The sequence below is a fragment of the Equus przewalskii genome, chromosome 2, assembly GCF_037783145.1.
Source record: "Equus przewalskii isolate Varuska chromosome 2, EquPr2, whole genome shotgun sequence".
In the NCBI taxonomy this organism is placed as follows: domain Eukaryota; kingdom Metazoa; phylum Chordata; class Mammalia; order Perissodactyla; family Equidae; genus Equus; species Equus przewalskii.
This window is the reverse complement of record NC_091832.1, coordinates 105903474-105910930: the sequence shown is the minus strand read 5'-3', so window position 1 is coordinate 105910930 and position 7457 is coordinate 105903474. Positions and strand designations below refer to the sequence as shown.

Here is a 7457-nt window from a genome sequence, read left to right as displayed (position 1 = left end):
AATAAATTCAATTATTGTTCTAACTCAGCATTGGACTTATAAATTTATTGCTCTGAACCCAGTTGTTCTGTTGTGCAATTTTTATGTGCTCAACAACTTTTGAGTAGTAAACAAGTAGGAACTATCGAACTGCTTCCCTCTGGCTTTGTCCAAGCTCTGTGTGGGTCCAAGACAGTCCCCCTGATCACTTCCCAGGTGTTAGATTTTTATGTTTTTAACAAGTGGGTACAAAACTCATTTGAAACTCTTCATTTGGAAAAACATTGAATCTTCATTTAGAAAATTCCGTGTTCAAGTTTTTCAAGTAGGCAGTTATAAGATTTTTTAATAGGAGACACAGTTAAGTCATTTTTGGTTATAAAGATAATACTATAACAAGGGCATCATTTCTTCCTATCTGTTTTCAAAATGTTCTCTCTTTGCAAACGGAGTTCTTTTCTCACTCTTTTTTTTCAAACATGACCTTTTCTTTGATGAATTAAAAAAAATTTTTTAAGTAAATGCTACAGTCAGGTATGATTAAATGTAGTTATTTTAACCTCTTAAAGTGGCCCAATAAAGCTTATGCTATGAGTGAAATGTTTATCTCCACCATTTTCTTTTCACTTACTTGGGGTTACTGTATTGTTTCTATCTTTGATCTGAGGTTTCATTGCAGGAATATGTTTGAGGCCACTTGTCCATTTTATGAAGACTAGTTCAAGCTAGATGATACAATCTAGAAATCCATTCTTTTAGGCACACTTAAACTGAACTCTGCACATGCTGAAAACAGTGTAAACACCAAGTTGTCACGTCCCTGTACACCCAAACAACCTTACCTTCTCCTCAAGATACATCCTGTACCAGACCTGACATGTGACCTTCTGAAGGCAGATGAAATTAGAGTGCCAGAGCCAATCTCCATATTAAATAGTATCACTTGTTGTTTTCATCTTCCCCCAGGGAACGCAGCTTTGTCGTGGAGTCATTTGTGGATCCATTCCAGGGAGGCCAAGGAAATTCCAGCTATGAATCAGTGCAGAAACATTTACGTCCTTCAGATTCTTCAGAGTGAAGCATTGTCAAGACAAACAAACCTTCCTCTTCTTAATATTGAAATACTCTCATGACAGAGCTTTGATTCATTGTTTTGCCAGTAGAGCCTCAGTCTCCTTATTCTGCCTTACCCTAAGCTCTTCCCCTATTTAGGAGTGGGTGGTAGGGAATAAGGACTCAAGGAGAAGGGAAAAGAAAATCCTGTCCTACCATCTTCTCAGGGTCTAGCATTTAGCATGTGCTCCACATTAAGTTGTCGTAGTGATGCACTATTGATCTTTTCTGTGATTTCATGGGATATTAGGTCCCACTTAGTCTATGGCACACACAGAACCAAACTTAGCCTGTGAGCTCCCCTAGTGCTGGCGTTCCTTGATTCTATGAGTCTGCGTCTTTGGTGAAAGCCGCCTCCACTGGTCGGCAGTGCTGTTCCTGGGTGATGTGCACAAGTCCGAGGCCCACTTGCCCCCATGTCTCACTCCATCTTTGGTGGCATACCATGAGAGCTTCAAAAGATGAACCTGAAAGTGGATATTCATGAGAATTAGAAACAAATCACCGCAGGGAACTAGCAACATAAAAATACTTCAAACTGTGAGGAATTGAAGCAACAGTTCCTGTTGTGATGTACACCATGGACACAGCATGTGAACAGCTATGAAAAAAACACTGGAGGAAAAAGTATGTCTATGAAAAACAACTTGAAAACCACAGAGCTCCAATGCCTCATGTGTAGAGAGTAACTACCACAGACAAGTCTCTGGGGTCAAGAGAGTGAATCTGTGGCGTAAGGTTAAAGTTTGAATCCCGAAGTAAGTTTTGCCAGGCCTTGCCCCACTTCACAGTGCCCAGAAATTCCTCTCAGTACAACCAAAGGTCGTCCTGCTTCTGTCAACCCCCAAGAACTATATGGACAGAGTTACCACATCCATTCCAAAATCATTCAATTACATAAAACGGGGTGAGGAAGAGAAGTAATCCAGATTCAGTCCTCAATCTAAAATAAGATATTTACTTCTAGACTAGTGTTTTAGCAAAACTCAAAGTAACTTGTGACTTTTTACACATATGAGTGTTTAACCATATTACATCATCACCATATTGCTTTTCAAATGTAAACCTACCCCGGTATCTCAGGGCAAGATTACTCTGACTTGACCAAAGAGTGAAAATAAAAGTATAAGCCTATAATCATCATTTAATATTCTGTATGCCAAAAAGGGATTATTTTACACAAGGATCACGTTCTTCTGGGGGGAAAAAGGCATTTAAAAAGAAATCATATTAGGTAAATCTCTCTGACAGTGACCCAGAACTCCCTTTTGATAATGAAGGAATAACTTTTCCTAATTGGGTAGCTAATGAGAAGTTTATTACACTCAATCTGTTTTGTAATCATGATCTCGAGATTGTAAAGTCCTGGAAGGCAGTGACTGCACATGTTGTTCATTGATTTAAAGACCTTCTCCAGCTGATACAGTATTAAGCAGAGAATTTTTATGTCACTTAGGAGGCTTTCAGCTGGAATTAATAGAAAACATTTCAACTTGCTCAAGCAATAGAGATGTGTGTGTGTACTCGCATAACAAGCAGTCCAGAGTTAGAGGAAGTTATCAAGAGGCTTGATCACATCACCAAAGACCCGGTTCTTCCCATTCTACTGTCCGCAGAACGTCAGCTTTTGCTTGGAGGCCAGCTCCCCTTGTGGTTGTAAGATGGCTACCAAGTGCCAAGCATTCTGTGCAGATACGTTAAAGTCTGATAGATAAGGTGGCCATCTCTTCCCATGCATCTCTTCCTAAGAGAAGGAAACATTTTGCAGGAGCCTCCTGAGTTCTTTTTCTTCAGGAACGGGGTCACATGACTACTATTAAACCAGTCACTGGCAAGGCAAATATAACCAATGGTTAATTTAGACCAATCAGGGTTTCATTCTGAGATTTATGAAGGAAAGATGGACAACTAAATCAGTTAAGAATAGGTTTTGCAAATCAAAACTACACTAAGATACCACCTTACGCCTGTTAGAATGGCTATAATCACCAAGACTAAAAACAGCAAATGTTGGAGAGGGTGTGGAGAAAAGGGAACCCTCATACTCTACTGGCGGGAATGCAAATTGGTGCAGCCACTATGGAAAACAGTATGGAGATTCCTCAAAAAACTAAAAATAGAACTACCATATGACCCAGCTAGCCCACTACTGGGTATCTACCCAAACAACCTAAAATCAAAAATCCAAAATAGCATATGCACCCCCTATGTTCATTGCAGCACTATTCACGATAGCCAAGACATGGAAACAATCCAAGTGCCCATCAACTGATGATTGCATAAAGAAGATGTGGTGTATATATATACAATGGAATACTACTCAGCCATAAAAAAGACAAATTCATCCCATTTGCAACAACTTGGAAGGACTTGGAGGGAATTATGCTAAGTGAAATAAGCCAGACTGAGAAAGACAAACATCAGATGATTTCACTCATATGTGGAACATAAACAAACACATGGACAAAGAAAACAGTTCAGTGGTTACCAGGGGAAGGGAGGTGGGGGGTTGGCACAGGGGGTGAAGGGGAGCACTTATGTGGTGACAGTCAAGAAATAATGTACAACTGAAATCTCACATTGATGTAAACTATTATGAACTCGATTAAAAAAAAAAGAAGAAGAGGGGCCGACCCTGTGGCCGAGTGGTTAAGTTCGCACACTCCGCTTCGGTGGTCCAGGGTTTTGCTGGTTTGGATCCTGGGCACAGACATGGCACTGCTCATCAGGCCACATTGAGGTGGCATCCCACGTGCTACAACAAGAAGGACCCACAATTAGAATATACAACTATGTACTGAGTAGAAAAAGCAGAAAGAAAAAAAAAAAAGAAGATTGGCAACTGTTGTTAGCTCAGGTGCCAAAAAAGAATAGGTTTGATTGTGAATAGCAGAGATCCAAAATAATTGAGGCTTAAATAAGAAAGAAAATCACCCACACAAAAATTCAGAGGTAAGCAGTTCTGGGCTATCTACAAGTTATCTACTGCCACCCAATGTCTTAAAACAATAAACATTTATTTAGCTTATGACTATGAGCATCAGCGGAGCATCTTCACTTTGGGCTTGCTTCAGCTGGACTTACTTGTACGTCTGCTGTCAGTGGGTGAGTCAGCCACAGGTCAGATTTACTGGCGGTGGATGGGTTTCCTGATATGTCTCAGACCACAACCGGGACAAGTAAGATCTGTTCCACATTGTCTGTCAACCGGAAGTAGACTAATCCAGGCTTGTTTCCACCACAGAGGCAAGGGTCTGGGAGAGTAAGCAGAAATATGCAAAGCTTCCTAGTACTGCATAACAAACCGCCTCAAAACTTAATGGTCTAAAACAACCGTTTACTTAGTTTATGAGGCTGCATGTGGCAATTTAGGCTGGTCTCACCTGGGCTCCTTCCTCTGTTTACATGCAGCTGTGTTATGGCTAGGTAACTCTGCTTCTAGAGTTTGGCAGGCTGTCAGCTGGGACCCCTCAATTCTCCTCCACATAGTCTCTCATCCTCCAGCAAGCTAGCCAGAGCTTGTGCTCGTGATGGAAGCAGGAGTCCAAGATGGAAAGTAGAAGTATGCATGGGTCTTTGAGATCTAAGCATGAAACTGGCACATGGTCACTTCTGCTGCATTCTATTGACATGAGCAAGTCACAAGGCAGCCCAGATGCAAGGGGTGAGAAAATACACTCCACCTCTTGATGAGCTGCAAAATCACACTGCAAGAATCATGGATTCAGGGAGGGGAATAGTTGGGGCCATTTTTGCAAGCCAATCTATCACAGCAGTGGCCCTGCTCCTTTCACCTCGCCTCTCTGCTATTTATAGAGTGTGACCCGTGTCCTCCTCACCCAAGATAGCAGCCACTGCCTCCACATTCCAGGCTGCAGACTGAAAAAAGGAATAAAGAAGTTAAGGTGAACGGCATGCTAGATGTCCTTTAAATGCTCAGAAGCTGCTAAATGACTCTTTGTTTACATCCAACTGGCCAGAACTTAATCATATGTCCACACAAGGGAGTCTGGGAAATGCAGTCTTCACTCTGGGTGGCCAAGGCACTGATAAATTCTATTCATATGGAAGAAGACAGCAGACAACCGTGAGTCTGCCACAATATCCAAAATATATCAATCAAGAAAGGGAAAGGGGTTAGATGTAGGTAGCCCAACCAACAGTATCTGATATAGTTTCCCATAAATCATTTCAATTTATAAAAATCCCTTCAATCCAAGGTTTGTTTTGTTGTTTTTTAACAAACTATTACCACGATTAGAAAAAGAAATCCACATTAATTTTATGACTTCCATTTTCCTTTTTCTCCAGAGGTGGGAGCTGCTTTGCACTATGCCAGGCACAATGAAGAATCCCTTTCTACTCTGTTCCCAGCTCAGCTTGCCCCTGGATGGATTACAGAATGTCCCAGACATCATTTGTAGCCCACCTTGGAGAAGAGTTTTGTTACATTACTTCTAAACCAGTGTGATAAAACTCTGGTCAAGAAATCATATAGTCAGAATCGCTTCTTGGGTTCGCTTATTCTTCCTAATTGTTGAATCAGACTACATCTTTTGGGGATTGAGAGAAGCTCTGAAATTAGATGATGTACTTCTCATGGTTTTTCATTGCATCAGAAATCAACTCCAATTAATTTAAACAGCAGAAGGGAATCGTTGAACGGTGTAAGAGGTGCTCAGAGAGTTGATGAGAAGGCTGGAAAACAAGGGCTGGACAGATCCCAGTGATAAGGTGATAAGGCAAAGCCAGGATCAGCCTCAGTCGTTCAGTCCTGGCTGCTTGGGACTTCGCCTCTGGCACTCTTACCTCTGGTCACTTTCTATCCATGACACTGGCGTCTAGACTCTACTGCAGCCACCTGAAATTCTCTTACTGACTCTCTGCCTTCAAGTCAGTTCTTTAAGATCCAAAGTTCCAGGCAGAAGCATCTAAGTGGCCTCTTTTAGGTCAGATGTCCATGCTCCAGCTGCCAGGGCAGTGAAGAGAGAAAGACCTGCCCCTCCTACAGTTTTTGTAAAAAGAAATTAGGCTGTTTCCCACCCACGTTTGGATTCCTCTCAAACATGAATGATGTTAGGAAGCTGGTCAGCCAAAACAGAAACTACCCACTACAGAGGCCGTAGTGGGTGCTACAGAGGAACAGGGGCACTTCGCCCAGTTGTCTAGAACGTTGGGATGAGGGAGTGGAGAAGCATGGAGCCAACGTGGGGTGGGGAAAATGAAATTTATTCTGCGCGTATTTGAATATATACTGATTATCAGAATACCATGGGGAATACATGAATCAGCTCAAATGATTTAAAATTTTTATCTTTCAATATTGGAAATAAACCTTCAGTTAAATGAACAATGTGAACATAATGTGTATTCTCATGGAATACAGCTTCTTTGCATTTGGAAATCTTATTATGTTAAGGTTGGGTGGGAGAAATTTCAAATTGAGGGACACTCCGCAATTGAAAACATTAAGCATGAAGTTAAAATGGAAATTTTCAGACATATAAGATCTCAAAAAATCTTCACTTTTTATACCCCTTTCATGAAACTACTAGGGCGTGTACTACGCCAAACAAGGAAATAAACCAAGAAAGAGAAAGGCACAGGAACCAGGAAACAATGTATCCAGTGTAAGAGAGGACTGTGAGGAATTCCTAGGACAAATGTCAGAGATGAGCCCAGGACATAGCTGAGCTCCCAGTGGCTAGGAGGATGGACATCTCCAGGAGTGAGGACTCTAAAAAATGGGAAATATATATATACATATGCATATAATATATATATATATGGAGATATTTGGGGGATAAATCAGTGATAGATACGTAAACAACAAAGCAAGTGAAAAATGAGTTATTAACTCCAGGTAAGATATAAAATAATACAAGAAATGAAATGTAATCGTAGTCTACTATATAGTTCAAAAGTAAGTAACACATTTATAATAATGCAAACACTGAATATTGATCTAATAAGAAATTGTGATAAAACTAGATTCTGGAATTTGCTTCAAAATGGTATGAGATGGTGGGGGAAGTGGGTGGGGTGTGGATAGGGCAGGACTAGCCATAGGTTAATGGTTCTTGGGCTTGGGTGATGGGCACGTGAGGGTTCATAATATAATATCCTTTTTGTAGGTATGTTCAAAATTCTCCATAATAAAATGGTATCACCTTTTTACAATGGTGATATAACTATATTAGAAGGATGTGGGGAGAAGAAGGGATGGGGGCAGAGATATAAGAGAACTAATCTTCATCTTCCACGATAGGAAGCTCACAGATAATGTCTAAAACTAAAAACTCAGGTAATAGCTGAATATGTATATTACTTAGAAATGTGAACATAAGCACCAGATAGTACAGCTA

The 7457-nt window shown here is 40.8% G+C and overlaps 1 long non-coding RNA gene across 1 annotated transcript; it reads right to left on the bottom strand.

Annotated features, from left to right (window-relative positions):
* Positions 1-296: 296 nt before the first annotated feature.
* Positions 297-4346, bottom strand: LOC139081823 (uncharacterized). Its single transcript, XR_011537223.1, has 3 exons — positions 4177-4346; positions 3727-3847; positions 297-1559 (listed from the first exon to the last, which is right to left on the bottom strand). It is a non-coding gene; the product is annotated as an uncharacterized lncRNA (long non-coding RNA).
* Positions 4347-7457: the final 3111 nt, after the last annotated feature.